Source organism: Notamacropus eugenii, chromosome 2 (genome assembly GCF_028372415.1).
Source record: "Notamacropus eugenii isolate mMacEug1 chromosome 2, mMacEug1.pri_v2, whole genome shotgun sequence".
Lineage (NCBI taxonomy): Eukaryota > Metazoa > Chordata > Mammalia > Diprotodontia > Macropodidae > Notamacropus > Notamacropus eugenii.
The window spans coordinates 70,791,366-70,808,923 of record NC_092873.1 but is presented as its reverse complement, the minus strand read 5'-3'; the positions used below and the strand labels follow the sequence as shown (position 1 = coordinate 70,808,923).

General features: G+C 44.3%; 1 protein-coding gene across 1 annotated transcript in view; it reads left to right on the top strand.

Annotated features, from left to right (window-relative positions):
• Positions 1-4,731: 4,731 nt before the first annotated feature.
• LOC140525456 (uncharacterized) overlaps positions 4,732-17,558 on the top strand; it is a 28,751-nt gene continuing 15,924 nt past the window's right edge. Inside the window, 3 exon segments of the mRNA XM_072640870.1 lie at positions 4,732-5,439; positions 6,668-6,793; positions 14,204-14,299. The gene's annotated coding sequence lies outside the window, so the exon portion shown is untranslated.

Sequence of the window (17,558 nt, the reverse complement as noted above, 5' to 3'; positions counted from 1 at the left end):
GCATCTGACTTTTCATGACCGTTATTTGGGGGTGTTAGAGTGGTTTGCCGTCTTCTTCTCTAGCTCATTTTACAGATGAGGAAACAGGGTTACACAGTTATTAAGTATCTGAGGGCAGATTTGAATTCAGGTCTATCCACTGCACCACCTATGCCCAAAGGTCCCACAGATAACATTTATAGCATCCTTGTGTATGCAATGGGTAGCAAGAAACTAGAAACAAATTATGTATACGTCATTTGTGGAATGGCTGCACAAATTTTGGGGTGTACTTGAACTAGAATATTACTGTGCAACAAGAAATGATAAATATGAGAAATTCAGAGAGCCCTGGAAAGATTGTATGAACTGATACAGAAAAAAAGAACCAGAAGAACATGAGGCAGAGTGATTACAACAGTTAAAATGAAACCATTTCTAAAATGCTGCAGATTAATTATCTTAACCTACTTTGTTCCCAGAGAAAAGAAGAGGAAGTGGACCTCCAGCTTATCACTAGAGAAGTGGGAGCCAGGGGTATAGACTATTGCATACACTGTCAGATGTGGTTGCTTTGGCTGCTGGGTATTATGTAATTGTTTTCTTGGTTAGAAAAGAGGATCTTATGTGGATGGTATATTTGGAAGTTATTCTGGTGATTGTAAAAAGCATAAATTAATTAATAGGGGGCAATTTGACATAAACACCTCTCTGTCTACATGTCTTAGAACAAGGTATATGTTCTTTTCAGTTGTTGATAGGGTCAAGAACTCTCAGCTAAGTAGAGTTTGGTTGAAAATTGTGTAAATAGCCCTGAACTACATCTAGATTTACTACTTACTGCCCTCGGAATTGTCCAAGCCATTCTGAGTAGTTAACACCAAATAATATGGGATCCCATTTCCACCCTAGAGGAGGAGACAGAGGAGGCCAGTGCATTTCAGCATACCTGCCCTCGTCACATTCACTCTGACCAATGAGAAATGCAGGTGGCATCTGGGATTTTACAGTGAACTAAATGGAACACAACAAAATTGTCATGCCAATAATTGAGGCCATCTCTGACCAAGTTAGTGTCATGGAGCAGATGAGTGGTAGGATTTTGTTGACCTCACTAATGTCTTTTTTCCTATTCCTAGAGCTGAAAGTAATCAGAAGCTATTTCCTTTCACCTGAGAAGGAGTTACACTTTATCATCTGCCCCCAGGCTCTTCATTATATATACTACCATAGTCTGGGGTTCAAAAAGTGGAGCAAGGCCTCACTTTGTGAAGATATCGATGTAGAACATTCCATTGGTGACATCATGTTTGTTGAGCTTGCCAGTGACGTGGTAGCAGAAGCCTTAGATTGTTAGTTAGCCACTGTGAGAGAAAGGTGTGGGAAATCAACTCTTAGACAATCCAGAATCTAGCCTACTGTCAGGTTTGGGGGAATACCATGGATAATTAGTGTAGACACTCCAAAATGAGCTATTGCCATCTGTCTCCCTAGAGTTGGAAAGGGAAGCCCTAACAGTGAATTTAAGTTTTTAGGAAACCCACATCTACTGAAACACCTATAAAACTCCCTTTTTTATTGTGGCCCAAACCAGAATATGGTCTTTAAAGAACTAAAGTAGTCCATCCCACAGTCTACCCCCCTGAGCCTTTATGACTCTGTGTTTTTAGAAATCTCCATAAAGATCAAGCTGAATGGAGTCTGTGGCAGATATCTATGAGTGGCCAAACCAAATGATCATCAGGCTTCTGGAGCTGGGAGCTCCCCAAAATGGCCTGTCTGTGCGGCTTTTGAGAAGCAGTTGTTCAGTTACTGGTCCCTAGCTATTGAGTGGATGGTGCAGGGTTAGACAACACTATCAAATTTGCCTCTTGTGAACTGAGTTCTGGGTAGTTCTGGGCAGCCTCTTAAATGGAAATGGGCTTTTCAAAAGTGCATTTGTTTCAACCATAGGGTGGGATCCCCACCTGCCATGGCAAGCAGGCCAGGGTTGAATGAAGCAATTTTTAGAGCATCTTTTCTAGCCCCTTGCTCACCTCAGGAGGTGAGCCACAAGTGCCGTCCTTAAAAGGCCACTCAGTCATGCAGGGAGCTGCCAAATCCCACTGCTGCTTCAGTCCAGTGAGAAGACAACCCTGTAGCCTGGACCTGTGTGCAGGGTTGTGACTACAGCTCCCAGTATATCCACACCTGCTGTTTCATCATTGGCTTTTCACTACAGGACTTTGAGGTGGGTAAAAATGGCCAAATGGTGTGGGTGATATCTTTTGATTCATGCACAAGTTGGATTTAATTGAGGCAAAGCTGCTCAAAGTGTTTGGCCTCACTCTTCAAGCGATTGAGGTCATGGCAGATCAGAAGTTCAACATGATTGATGATGGCTCAAGATGCTGTGAACGACCTTGGTGTCTTTGATTTCTAACTAAGTGCTAAGTGCTCCACAGCACTTCTCTCAGCCACCTTCATTCATGGCCACTGGAACAAACTTCTTATCCCATTCCACCACAGAAAATCTTCTCATGCTTGGGGTAAACACCCCTCTAGCTCACAACCCTGGTTGTTTACCCTCAACTTCGTTTAGCCCATCTGCTGAAGTGGTTTTACCAGGGTGTGAGTGCTACGGCTTCTTGGAGCCACAGGTGAGAGTTGAGTGAATCAGGTGGACACCAAAGGTGGAAAGCAGCTTTGAAAAGGATTCAGCAGCCCTTGAACCCAGAGGTGCCAGTCTTCCCTGAATACCCTCTAGCCCTCTTTGAGTAAAAGCTATAAAACAATGGAAAATGTTTGATGAGACAGGACCCTTTGGAATTTGAGGACATGGAGCCACAACACAGTGTTCCCAAGTAGTTTAAAAAAAACAAAACAAAACTATGAGAGCAGAATTTATGCCCTACACAGCAAAAACAATGACCAGAATAGAAAGACTTGAATCTGCTATGGCATTTGCCCATTAGTAAATGTTTATTAAATACCTACTATGTGCCAGGCACTTTGCAAAGTGTTGGGGATATGGAAAGAGGCAAAAGACAGTTCCTCTTCTCAAGGTGCTTACAGTCTAATGGGGGAGAAAATGTTGACAAATCTTTACAAAGCAAGCTCTGTACAGGACAAATAGGAAACAAGAAGGAAAACACTGGAATTAAGAAGAGTTGGGGAGGCTTCCTATAGACAGGATGTTAGCTGGAACTTGAAGGAAGCTGGAGAGGTCAGTAGTTGGAGCAAAGGAGGAAAAGCATTCTAGCTACTGGGGCGGCCAGAGCAAAGACCTGGAGCACTCGAGAGATGGAGGGAGTCTGGAGATCTAAGAGGACACGGTGGGGACTAGAAAGCGGGGGGAGGGGGCGGGTGATGAAGGGCTTTGAATGCCAGACAGGATTTTATATTTGTTCCTGGAGGAGATTGGGAGCCACCAAAGTGTGTTGGGTGATGTGTTCAGATCTGAACTTTAGGAAAATCACCTGAGATGAGCCTAGTCTTGTGCCTCAGAGACACTCTCTTTGTACTTTTGGGGGGTTGGCGGGAAGGATGATTTTAAGTTGAGTGTTGTTTCAGTTTTTCTAATTTTTGGAAACGTTTTTCTTTCTAGAATCTCGCTTTGATAAAGTTTCTTGCTTATTCGTTGGTACTGTTTCTATTGAGTCTAGACGTTTTATAATTAAAATTTCAATGAATTTAAAATTTAATTATAACAAACCAGTCATTTAATGTAAAAATTAAAATTAATTTAAATTTTATAGTTTAAATAATTAAAATTGTTTGTCAATGGGAACTTTTTCTTAGGAATGACTACCTCCTTTTGGCTTGCATGGTGCTTGTGGCTGAAGATTCTGAGTTCATTAAGAAATTTTTTATGTTGCTGTTCTTTTGCATATGATAATCTATGAATCAGTTCATAAGCACTTATTGAGTACGTACTGTATTCCTATTCCAAGGAGTAAGAGGCCTCCCCACGTGGGCTCCCCAGTCATGCGCCCTCTCCCTGCGGGGCCCCCACTGGGTAGTTGGGTGTGATGTTGTGGCAGCTCTTTCTTTTGTCTTATCATTTAGTTAATCTTTTATGTTTAAGTCCGTAGACGCCTGCGGTTAGTGTTAGTGCACAGTGCACTGGGCCAGCAGTCAGACAGGGGTTCAAGTCCATTATCAGACTGACTAGCTGTGGGACCTTGAGCAAGTCACTAAAACTTCTGTTCATCTGTCACATGGAGAAAATGCCATCCTAGTGGCCGGGGTGGCTGTGAGGGTCGAATGTGGGACTATTTGTACCGCCCTCAGCCCCCTCCGCCCTCCTCCTTGCTGCGTGCACCGACCCAGCCAAGCCTCCGCAGCCCTCGCCTTGCACCCCCGGGGCAGAGGCTCCAGGAAGCGGGACAGCTCCCGGGGCTTTGGGGGGGTCTTCTTGGGGAAGGTCTTGACAGTTCTCTGGAGTGGGAGGGGGTTAAAATTCCCCTTGCATCATTAAGGTGGAGGGGAAAGGGCCCTTTGATCAGATGGATGGGGGTAAAGGGATGACTTCCTCCAACCCCGGGGAGGCTGCTGGGCTGGGGACCATCATCCTGATGGGGCGGGGGGTGGGAGGGGGTGGGGGGCGGGGAAAGGAGGCGGCTCCTCCCCAGGCAATGGGCATACGCAGATGGGCCCCAGGGTACCGTGGGTCGTTTACTGCTTCACTGCGCAGGCGCAGGCCTCTCACCTCTCTAAGACTTTTGGTCATCAGTCATTCGTGGATAGGAAGGCCCCACCCACAGAGGGCGGGGACTCCTAGGTGAATGACCTGAGCGTTCCTCCTCCCCCCCTCCTCCATCACCATCCTCCTCTCCCTCCTTCCCTTCTCTCGCCCTCACCCCCTGGCCGCATTTGCCTGATTCCGCCTCCTCGACCTCACTTCCTCTCCTTTCTGTTACATTCCTCCTCTCCTCCAGAATCTCCGCCTCTTCCTCCTTCACGCTCCCCCTGCCCCCCTCTCCCTGCCCCGCCTGTCAGCCCCGCGCCGTCATTCCCCCAGCATCTCTCCCATCTTCTCTCCACATGCAAGGGCGCCCCCGACATCTGCTACAATGTTGCTGTCGCCTCGGCCTCCTTTCTGCCTAGGCCCTTCCCCGCCTCGCTGCTGCAATCATCTCCCGGCGCTCGAAGGCCTTGCTTAGAAACCACGTTTCCCATTGTCAAGCCCGGTACCGTCTGGCTCCCGCCTGTCCTTCCAGCTTAGTGTCCATTTTTCCCTGGCAGATCCTCTTGATTCTAGCCAGATGTCAGGAACAGTTGTTTCTAAACTCCAGATTCCATCTACCACCTCCACACATTTGCTTGCTTACTCATTCCTGTGCCTGGAAAGTATTCTTTCTTCACCGTCGTCTTTCTAAATCCGTCAAGCGTCCGACCAAGGGTAGGCTGATTCTTCTGGGAATCCCCCCCACTTGTTGGAAGTTTTTATCTCTTCAGATGACTGCCTTTGTTATCTTTGTACGTATTAATATCTGCTGATGTTTATGGTGTTAGAACCTTAACCGTGTGGGTGATTTCTCCTTTGTCATAACAGCCCTGCTTGTCTGGGTTAGCTTCAGTTGGAGACAAGGTTTGACCCCCAGTCTGTCCTGGCACACCTACGTGTCCTGACTGAATAGGATAAGCTTCTGAAGAGCAGGCCCTCTTTCCTTGTCTGCTTGTCTGTATCTCCATTATCCAGCACTGTGAGTTGTATACTGTGGGTGTTAAATAATTGGGGGGAGGGGATCTTTGGATGTGTGGTCTGATCATGCTCCCACACTTTCCCCAAGGTCTTATTTTCCTGTCCAGCTCTCTGCTCTTCCCCATGACAGCGAGCTCTGGATGCTGGAATGGCCCCCATGCTCCTGAGAGCCAGGGCTTGCAGAGTGAGTGGGGATGGCCTCTTTCTACCATCTTGTGGCAGAAAATCATTGATGTAGAGCTGGGGAAAGACTTCGATATCCCTAAGTCTGTCATTTTAGAGAAAGGAAAGAGTCACATCTATTAGGCATAAATAAGAATTGATTAAGAGGAAAAGCCGTCCTCCAGGTCGCCCATGAACTAGGCAGGCAATGCTGCAGAGGAGAGGGGCAGTCTGCAGCCAGGGCACTGGCATCCAGCCGGACTGGGCTTCTCTGTTCAGGGGCTGCTGGGAGCCTCCTACTAGCCTACTAGGTGATTTGTCCAAGGTCACAATCACAAGTGGAGTCAGGATTTGAACCCAGGTCCTCTGACCTCCAATCTGGCCTGCTTTCTCCCATACTGCTTCCTCCACAGGGAAAACTTTTTTATTACATGATTCAGATGTTACAAACCACAGCATTGATACATATTTGAACGAGTCTCGGTGAACACAGATTTTGGGAAAGCTGGGTGGTGCATTGGACAGAATGCTGTACCTGGAGTCAGGAAGATTCATCTCCTGGCCTCAGACACTTAGTAGCTGTGTGACTCTGGGCAAGTCACTTCATCCTGTTTACCTCAGTTTCTTTTTCTATAAAATGAGCTGGAGAAGGAAATGTCAAAGCACTCCAGTATCTTTTGCAAGAAAATTCTAAATGGGATCATGGAAAGTCAGACACAACTGAACAACAACAATGAGGCCAGAACCTTGAAAACTATTCCTCCCCTCACCACTTTACTCCCAGGTCCATTCAAGAGCTGGTCCCTGGACAAACACAAGTAAAAGCATTTGGTGTTTTAGGAGCCAGTGGCCTTCCAGGATGTGGTGATGATCTTCACACAGAAGCAATGGGCTTATCTGACCCATCTCCGAAAGAGCTACACCAAGATGTGATGCTGGAGACCTACCAGAACCTGCTCTGCTTGGGTGAGGATTCCCCTTGGGACTCTACCTTCCCCTTCCCAGCTCCCAGAGGGGTCCTTGGGTCCTAACTTGACTTAGAAGCATGTGTTTGACCTTTGGAGACTGGGGCATCCTCATCTTCTTGGGTCAAGGAGCTTATTCCCTCACTTAAGAAGCATGTATTAGGTGCCTCCTGGGTGCCCAGCCCAGTGCTAGGTGCTTGGGACACAGAGACAAAATGGTAAAAGTCCCTGCCCCCAGGAGCTTATGTTCCATTTGGAGGGAAAAGCAGGAGCACCATTTAGTAAATACCAATGTATATCAGCAAAGAGAAATACTCTGAGGTGCTGGGAGAGGCACTAGCCGCTTGGGATGACAGGAATAGGCATTGAGAAGGTGTCATTGGACCTAAGCCTGAAAGGAAGGTTGGGATTCTAGCAGAGCTAGGTGAAAAGAGAGGGCAATCTGGGACGGAGGCACAGCCTGAGCAAAGGCCTGGCTCTGGGAAACAGAATAATGATGACTTCAAATAGCAAGTAGGCCAGTTGATTAGGGCATAGAGTGGATTAATGAATGTAGCAGATTGTGAAAGGCTGTGCCAGTGAAATGAAAGAGTTCACCTTTTACCCTAGAGACATTGGGAGCATCCTTTAGGTTTATCAGTCAGGCAGCTATGTGGCCCATGAACTTGCAGGCCCAGGGTGGAAGCAACTACCTCCAGGTGGGCCAACGCAGTTATCTAGGCAAGAGGTGACAATCCAAACTCCCCAGGAGAAGATACATATTGAATGGGAGACTTTGGGAGGGAGGGACAGGAGGCAAGAACAGCTCAGAGCTCAGTTGGGCCTTCAGTAGAAATAGGGAAATCAGGAGGAGGAGAGGTCCAGGGAAAAAGAGGAGTTTTGTTTTGAACTCGTTAAGGCTGAGCGGCCTGGGGGATGTCTCCTTAGAGTTATCTACCAGGCCTTTGGCAGCACAGACATGGAGATCAGCCCAGTCTTTGACTGGGAGTCAGGGAGGTGGTTGTTGTTTGCTTGTCCTTCATTCTCCAAGAGGACCATGACAGGGAGGTGATGCCATGGTGTGCAAGTGAACTGTATTTAAGTGAAGCAGGGCTGTGCAAAGCCACCAGCCTCACTTTCTCCTCCAGAGCCATCTGGATCCAGTGGTCAGATACAGATCAGGATGACTGGAGATGGCCCAGGATGCAATGAGAGATTTTGGACTTTTCAAGCTAAGGTCTACTGTACTGCTGGGGCAGAAACAGAAAAATTTCAAAAAGCCAGGGTAGCAACCATCATATCAGACAAGAAAGCAACAGTAAAAATGAATGTGGTTAAAAAATTACCAGGGAGCCCTCACTCAGTCAGCAGGTGCTCCTGGACCAGGGGACAGTGAATGCCCCTCTGCTCCCTGCAGTTGATCCCTCCTGGCCTGCTCTCAGCTCAGTCCTGAATGGGGGGGACTAGGAGGAAGAGCTGAATGGGGTTCCGTGGAATTGTAAGAAAATGCTTGATCATGGAAACGTGCAGAAAAAGAGGAAAAGGCAAGGGGACCCCAGTGTGACAGGGACATTGAACTGTCTCTAAGTCTGAAAAATCTCAGAAATCCAGTGGAGAGCTTGGGCCTCCTGGCCTTCACCTCCCCAGAGCTGCTTAGCTCATTTTGCTCTGAGACTAAGTTCAAAGACCAGCCCCTGTTTCTCTAGCTTCATTTCCACCCTGGAGTCTTCCACAGATGCCTCACAGGAGCAGGAGGGGGACTTAGCTCTAGCCTTGGCTCATACCCAGCTTGCTCCAGCATGGTGCGTGGTGTGAGGAACTTGGCCTTCCAGCTAAGTCCCAACCAATGAACAAGCATACCACTGCCTCCATAACTGCTGTGAGAAGAGAAGGGACTGAGGTTTGGAGTGAGGGAAAGAGAGATTCCCTCCCCACAGCCTGGTTGCCATTCTTGGATGTAGCCCTCATTCCCTCAACCACCCACTCTTCCTCTTTGGCTAGTGCCAAAGCAGTCTTTTGGAAAAGCCTGGAGGAAGGAAGAAAACAAGCATCCAAGTGCTGTGCTAAATACTTTACAAATATCTCACTGGATTCTCACAATAATCTTGGGCTCTGTTATCTCCATTTTACAGGTGAAAAAACTGAGAGAAAAGGGTCATATGTGAAGGTCTGAGGTGGGATTTGAACCTAGGTCTTCCTAACTCTAGGCTCTATCCACTGTGTGACCTAGCTGTAAATATTGACCTTATAGGATCATCCCCAAATTACCCCTACTCCTACTTCAGCCCAGAAAATCATATCCATTGAGATCTATGAGTGAGGCAAGCTTGCCTGCTATTTTGGATTGTATGGGCTTCAGCTGCATCCTGAGGTGAGGGAATGAGAGAAATAGTCTTTGAGGTCATTGTTCCTTCTCTGTTCTGTGAACTTTCTCTGATTTTGGCATTTGGTAAACAGTTTGGGATTCCCAGATACTTGTTTTGTAGCAGAGGGATGTCATTGCAGTGATTTCTTCCCTTTAAAATGAAACAGACAGGGTGGAGCCAAGATGGTGGAGTAGAAGGATGGACCTACTCTAGCTCTACCCCCATAGTTCATAAAAAACCTTTAAAAAAGGGCTCTAAACAAATTCTAGAGCAGCAGAAGCCACAAAACAGCAGAGTGAAAGAAATTTCCAACCCAAGATAGCCTGGAAGGCTGACAAGAAAAGTCTATCATGCCAGGCTTATAGTGGAGTGCAGCACAGCCAAACCTTGGCCATGCAGCCCAGTAGGGATAGGACTGGAGCAGGCTTCAGGGAATGGAATCATGGGCAGCAGCTGCAATTGCCAGATTTCTCAACTCACAAACACCAAAGACAACTTCAAAGATCAGTGAGAAAGCTCTTTCATTTGGGTGAAAAAGGAGCAGGGTCTGACCCTAACCCTGGGCCCAGGTTGGTGGCAGCCACTGCTGCAGTAATTTCCATTTTTGGAACCCTCCGCCTAAAGACCCTGGGAGAATTGAGCAGCTGCTCTGGGACTCAGTCCTGAGTGGCAGTCTTTGGGTGAGGAAGAACGCTGATGTGGTAGAGATGGTGGAGGCCCTGGAGAGGGAACCCTACTTGCAGATCCTGGAAAGAAAAGCTTGTGGTTCCTCCCAGACCAGAGTACAGGAGAGGAGAGGAGTAAACTCCTCTGCCTTGATCGTGCCACCTTGGAGGAACTGAGAACTTACATGTCCCTAGAGTATGCCCTCCACTTGATAAAGGACTCAAAATTCAAGTAACTGCCTGAGAAAATGCCTAAAAAGGGGAAAAAATAAGACTATCGAAGATTACTTTCTTGGTGAACAGATATTTTCTTCCATCCTTTTGGATAAGGAAGAATAAAGCATACCATCAAAGGAAGACATAAAAATCAAGACTTCTACATCCAAAACTTCCACAAAAACATGCAATGGTCTCAGGTCACGGAAGAGCTCTAAAAGCATTTTGAAAATCAAGTAAAAGACGTGGAGGAAAAATTGGGAAGACAAATGAGAGCAACGCAAGAAAATAATGAAAAGCAAATCAGCAGCTTGCTAAAGGAGACCCAAAAAATGCTGAAGAAAATACCACTTTAAAAAATAGACAAACCCATATGTCAAAAGAGGTCCAAAAAGCCAATGAGAAGAATGCTTTAAAAAGCAGAATTAACTAAGTGGAAAAGGAGGTTCAAAAGCTCACTGAAGAAAATAATTCTTTAAAAATTAGAGTGGAGCAGATGGAAGCTAATGACTTTAGGAGAAACCAAGAAATTACAAAACAAAACCAAAAGAATGAAAAAATAGAAGACAATGTGAAATATCTCATTGGAAAAACAACTGACCTGGAAAATAGATCCAGAAGAGACAATTTTAAAATTATGGTACTACCTGAAAGCCATGATCAAAAAAAGAGCCTAGACATCATCTTTCATGAAATTATCAAGGAAAACTGCCTGATATTTGAGAGTGAAAGAGTAAAATAAATATTGAAAGAATCCACCAATCACCTCCTGAAAGAGATCTCAAAAGAAAAACTCCTAGGAATATTGTAGCCAAATTTCAGAGTTCCCTGGTCAAGGAGAAAATATTGCAAGCAGCCAGAAAGAAATAATTCAAGAATTGTGGAAATACAATCAGAATAGCACAAGATCTAGCAGCTTCTAGAAGGGTTTGGGATATGATATTCCAGAAGTCAAAGGAACTAGGATTAAAACCAAGAATCACCTACCCAGCAAAAGTGAGTACAATACTTCAGGGGAAAAATGGTCATTCAATGAAATAGAGGACTTTCAAGCTTTCTTGATGAAAAGACCAGAGCTGAATAGAAAATCTAACTTTCAAACACAAGAATGAAACAAAGCATGAAAAGGTAAACAGGAAAGAAAAATCATAAGGGACTTACTAAAGTTGAACTGTTTACATTCCTGCATGGAAAGACAATATTTGTAACTCTTGAGACTTTTCTCAGTACTTGGGTAGTTGGACAGATTATATACATATATGCATACATACATACATACATATATATGTATATGTGTATACACACACATATACAGAGGGCACAGGGTGAGTTGATTAGGAAGGGATGATATCTAAAAAATAAAAGTAAGGGATGAGAGAGGAATATATTGGGAGGAGAAAGGGAGAAATGGAATGGGGCAAATTATCCCTCATAAAAGAGACAAGAAAAAGCTTTTTCAATGGAGGGGAAAAGGGGGAAGGTGAGAGGGAAAAAGTGAAGCTTATTCTCGTCACATTTGGCTTAAGGAGTGAATAACATGCATACTCAATTTGGTATAAAAATCTATCTTACACAACGGAAAAGTAGGGGAGAAGGGGATAAGTGGGGTGGGGGGATGATAAGAAGGGAGGGCAAATGGGAAAAGAGAGTAATTGGAAGTAAACCCTTTAGGGGAGAGACATGGTCAAAAGAGAGAATAGAATAAATGGGGGCAGGATAGGATGGAGGGAAATGTAGTTAGTTTTTCACAACATGACTATTAGGGAAGTCTTTTGCATAACTACACATGTATAGCCTATATTGAATTTCTTGCCTTTTCAGTGGGGATGGGTGGGGAAGGAGGAAGGGAGAGAAGTTGGAACTCAAAGTTTTAGGAAGGAATGTTGAGAATTGTTTTTGCGTGCAACTGTGAAATAAGAAATACTGGTAATGTGGTATAGAAATCTATCTGGCCCTACGAGAAAAGAGAGAAGATGGGGATAAGGGAAGGGAGGGATATGATAGAAGAGAGGACAGATTGGGGTAAGGGGTAATCAGAATGCATGGGATTGAGGGATGGAGGGAGGGGAGAGATGTGGAGAAAATTTGGAACTCAAAATCTTGTGGAAATGAGTGTTGAAAGGTAAAAATAAATAAATTATAAAAAAATAAATAAAATGAAATGAAATGGAACTGATCTGCATTCCCACCAAAAAGTTACCAACAGGAAAACAACTTAAAATTATATTTAAAAGCAATGTTGTTAATGAAATAATATCAGTATTTAATGTATATGCACCAAATGGCTGAGCACTTATCAACTGGATGGAAAAATTCAGAGAATTACAGAGGGAAACAGATAGGAAAGCAGTAATAGCTCAAATTGCTCCTTTTAGATCTAGACAAAAATAACAAAATGACAAATAAATCAAGGACTTGAGTCAATTTCAGAAAAGTTAGATATGAGTTCTCTGGTAGTCACCAAATGGAATTAGAAAATAATATACCTGTTTCTCACATCTGCACAGCACCTTTACAAAAATGGACATGCCCAAATGTATAAAAACCACATAAACAAATGTGGAACAGCAGAAATATTAAACTCTTCTTTTATTGACCCCAACATAATAAAAATTATAATTATTAAATGACCCTTGAATAAAGAATTCAAACTTTAATTCCAAAGAATTGATAGATCAAAGAACAAATCATAGACATAATAGATAATTTTGTGAGAGAAGATGACAGTAATGAGGTGGTGTGTTAAAACTTTAGAGATGTACCCAAAGTAAGCCTTAAGGAAATATATAAATCTCCAAATGCTTTCATCTAGAAATAAGAAAATGAACATGCCGATTAATTGGCCATACAACTAGAGATTAGAAAAGCAGCACTTAAAAACCCCCAGCTAAACACTAAAATAGAAAATTTGAAAATCAAAGAAGTTAGAATTAAATACAAAAAATTCATTGAAGTAATATTATTAGGAGCTACTTTTTGAAAGAAAAAAAAAACTGAGACAAAAATAATCTGAAACTAGGGATGAAAATCAAGTTGCCAGTATCAAAAATGGAAGGAGAGAATTCACAGTTGGAGGAAATTATGGAAATTATTAGAAACTATCTTGGACAGCAAAATTTATAATAAGCCAAATGGGTTATTATTTATAAAAATGCAAAGTACTTAAATTAACAAAATAAGAAACAGAGACTTTTAATAAATCTCCAAAATAATTCCCAAAGCAAAAAAAAAAAAAAATTTTTAAAGGAAAAAGTGGATTTACATTTGAATTCTGTGAAACATCAAGTTATCTGATTCTTAAATTATCTTGCCTTGATGTGTTTTCAAAGTCAATTTTTGCAGGTAGGTACATGAATCATTCTTTTAACTTTTTAGCCTTTTGCCTCTGTTCTGGTGTTTCTTATCCCATTGAACTGTTTGCTCCATTCTGTTTTTAACTCTTACTCTTGCCCTTGAAGGCAAACTATTGTTATTATTTGTTTGTTTTTAGTCGTGTGTGTGTGTGTGTGTGTGTGTGTGTGTGTGTGTGTGTGTGTTAGAACTTGGATGTTCTGGATTTACTTCTTTGACTTCCCTTACTCCATAGTTTTTCTTTATTGTATTAGGAGTTTTCATTGATCTCATTCTCTATCCTGAAAGGTTCTGGCCCCTCCAACTCTTGGATAGGTTGCCAAGGCTCTCACCACTGATGGAGCTACTGCCCCACTAGAGTTGTGGGTGGCTACTCGATCCTGGTCTCTCCCCAGCCCTTGTCCACAGCCCTGGCCTGGCACAGAGGACTAGGTTCAGAGTGGACACCCAGTTCCATCTTTGGCAGTATCCAAGCCCAGTAAGACCTTTTAGCTGAAGCAAAGGGCTGGGGAGAGGCATCTTTGATGACAGTGGGAAAAAGAGGCAGCTTGTCTCCTGGTGGCTAGATGTGAAAGCTGGCTCTGTCTCTTTATACAGTCCCTGAGTCTCCAAACTCCTGGGCCCAACATACCCATTATACATTGACCTTTGCTTCCTTGATTCATTCCTTATTAGAACACCTACAGGTCTCCTTGTGTACTGTACAGAGGCTCCTTGATTTTCCTTGACTTTCTGCTTCTCTTGTTCATTTTCAGCTTTTCTGGGGATGATTCTTGGGGATCTGGGCTTGGTTGCAACCTTCTTTACCCTAAAACTCCCATTCCCTCTAAACAGGACTGGCCTTGTCCACACCTGAGGAGATACAGCACCGGCAGTGAGGGAAAATACTTTGGAGACCAGAGAGGACAGTCCTGGTGAGCAGCTGTCCAGGTGAGTGAGTGACTGACCCCTAGGCAAAAGATTCCTTGACCAGTGTCTCCTGGTCAAAGCAAGCATTGGAACATCAGTCAGTCACCAGGGAGCAACCCTGGCCCTGGCCTTCATTGAGCCGAAGCCTGTTGGCTTTGAGTTAGGCCTTTTTCACAGTGTTGTCAGCCCTGTGCTTTGGTTCTAGGCTTGCTAGCTTTCATCACATTTGCTGTTCCTTATGTCATAGTAATGTTCTGTCACCTGCCTAGACGATCAGCAGCTCTTGGTCCTGCAGATTATTCTGCCATGAAAGTTTTGGTTCCTCCATCCCTTCCTGTCCTGTCGCTCACCACCCTGGGGACATGCCCAGAAGTGAGTTTCCTTGATCACAGGGACTCTGAGACATTTTTCAGAGAAGCTGGAGCCATTCCCAACCACACTGGTGGCTTATTAGTGGGTTGGGCCTCAAACACTGGCTTTTTTCATCCACCTTTTACCCTCTTTGCCAATATAAGAATGATGATGATAATAACAAATAGCATTCAAATATTCTATTGTATTAAATTGAATTCCTATGTGCAAGCTTGATCCTCACAACAACCCTGTAGACGAGTGCTGTTATTGTCATTTTACAGATGAGGAAACTGAAGCAAGCAAATGTGATGTGACTTGCCCAGGGTCACACAAGTAGAAAGTAGCAAATCTTCCTGACTCCAGACCCTACCCAGTACTCTATCTGCTATACCACCTAGTGGCCTGTAACGTGATGAGTGTCAGGCTGATGTCAGACAATTAATTCCAGTTCTCTTATGGAGGCTTCAGAACATTTTTTTTTTCTGAGAAGTTTCTACAGCTTAGTTGGTGGAAAATGACTTAATTTTATAAATATATGGATGCCCTGTAGATTTTGGATATTAGACTTCTCTGAATTGTTTGATGCAGAGATTTCTTTTTTCCCCCAATTCATAAGTTTTCTTGTTCTGAATGCATTTTTATTCATGCCAAAGCTTTTAAATTTAAGTGTAATATACTCAAAATTGTTAATGGGTCTTTTATAAACTAATACATGTCCAATTATAAATTTTTGGTCACTTAGTTGGGGAAAATAAGACCTCTTTTCTTCAACTTTTAACAAAAGGAATGAGATCTTTTATTCCTTGGTTATTTCCTTTAGAATGTATTATATTGTAAGATGTTGGTCAAAATCTATTTTTGGCCAAAATGTTTTCTCATTTTCCCTGCAGTTCCTGTTAAATAAGAGCTCCTCCCCTAGTAGTTTGTGGTTTGTGGCTTATTGAACACTATCTTACTGTATTCATGCAATTTGGCATATTCCACTGATTTAGATTTTTTTCACCAATACAGTTACTTTTGATGATTACTACTTTTTAATATATCTTCTCTTATAACCCCTTACTTACTGGTAGGTGATTCAGAAATCTCCTCAATCCCTCTTACTTCCAGGATCAATTTCTTTCCACCCCCTGCCTCCCTCCCCCCATTCCCCCTGCTCTTTCCTCTCTCTCCTCTCCCTCTTTCCTCCCTCCCTCCCTTCTCCCCTCTGTCCCTCTCTTCATTCCCTCTCTCTCCTTCCTTTCCTTCCTTCTCCTTCCCACTTTTTCCCTCTCTTCCACCATCACTCAGCATCTTCTTCTCTTGAGCCAAACCTATCACTCAGTCCAGATCTTGGTGCCCACTATATATTCTTCCCCCCTACTCCACCCCCAAGACATTCTCTCCTCTTTCTCAGTGACTTTCATGCCTGCCTCAGGGTCTCCTTCTCTGCCCGCTCCTGCCCTCCTTCCAAGAATGACAATGCATATCCAGTTCCTCACTCAGTTCCTCCATTATTCCCAGGAATGGCATCACCTTTGATCTTACCATTTTTTGCTACCTAGACTTCCCAGCCCCTCTTCCTTCCAGTGCCCTCCCTCTTGGTCATTTCCCATTATCCTGTTCACAGCTCTCTTTGTCTGTACTTATTTGCAAATTACCTCCCCCATTAAATGGGGAGCTCCTCAGGGGCAGGGACTGTCTTTGGCCTGGCACACAGTAGGTGCTTCATCAATGTCGAGCAACCCATACTGCATCAGCACAGTCCTACTTCTGCCTGATTGATTCTCTACTGCTTACCCCAGCAGCTCTTCCTCAGGCCTCCCTCCATGCCTTCAGCAGTCAAGGCCATTCGCCACAAGCCACCTTTTCTCCCCATCTGCACATCTCACATCTCTCTGACATCCTCCTTTATTACATTCCCCTCCTCACCAGGACCAGCAATCTTCAGGTATCCTCAATCCCATCCTCTCCTTCTGCTCCAATAGATTGCTCCCTCCTTCACCTCCCCCACCACCCCCAGTCTTTAAGCTGTCTTTTCTTATCTGCTGGTTACTTCCCCATCCTTAGCAAACCCTCACTTGATGTTACCATCCTCTATGGCTGTTGTATTGTACCTCTCCTCTCCTCATCTCAACATGGCAAAGCTATTTCCATTTCTTCTCTCATTCTCTTCTAAATCCCATTCAACAGAAACTGTTCTCTCTAGAGCCCCCAGTCTACTGGCTTTTCCTTGGTCCTCCTTGTTCTTGGCCTTTCGGCAGCTTTTGACACTGGATCACTCTCTCTTCCTGGATATTCTTTTCTCACCTCTCTGGATTTTTGGGCAACTGTCCTTCCCTTCCCTTCCCTTCCCTTCCCTTCCCTCTTCCCTTCCCTTCCCTCTTCCCTTCCCTTCCTTTCCCTTCCCTTCCCTCTTCCCTTCCCTTCCCCCTTCCCTTCCCTTCCCTCTTCCCTTCCCTTCCCTTCCCTTCCCTTCCCTTCCCTTCCCCCTTCCCTTCCCTTCCCTCTTCCCTTCCCTTCCCTTCCCTTCTCCCTTCCCTTCCCTCTTCCCTTCCCTTCCCTTCCCTTCCCTTCCCTTCCCTTCCCTTCCCTTCCCTTCCCTTTCCTTCCCTTCCCTTCCCTTCCCACTGTAGGGTTCCCTCCAGCCTATCCTGGGTAAATACGCTCTTCTTGTTTCTCTCCTCTCCCATTTGGTGACCTCATTAGCTGCCATGTCATCAATGACCATCTCTCTCTGGCTGACTCTCAGATCTCAGATATGTGTATATATAATTCTCTTAGTCATGGTAGGACCATATTTGTGGATGCCTGTTGACCCTTTGTCTGTGGGAGGATGGCTTTTGACTGTATGCATTTGGGTCAGCTCTCTGTCTAGAGAGATAAAGATATTTAATACAAGTTCTTTGTCTGTGGCTTAAAAATACTGATTGATTGATCTAAAATA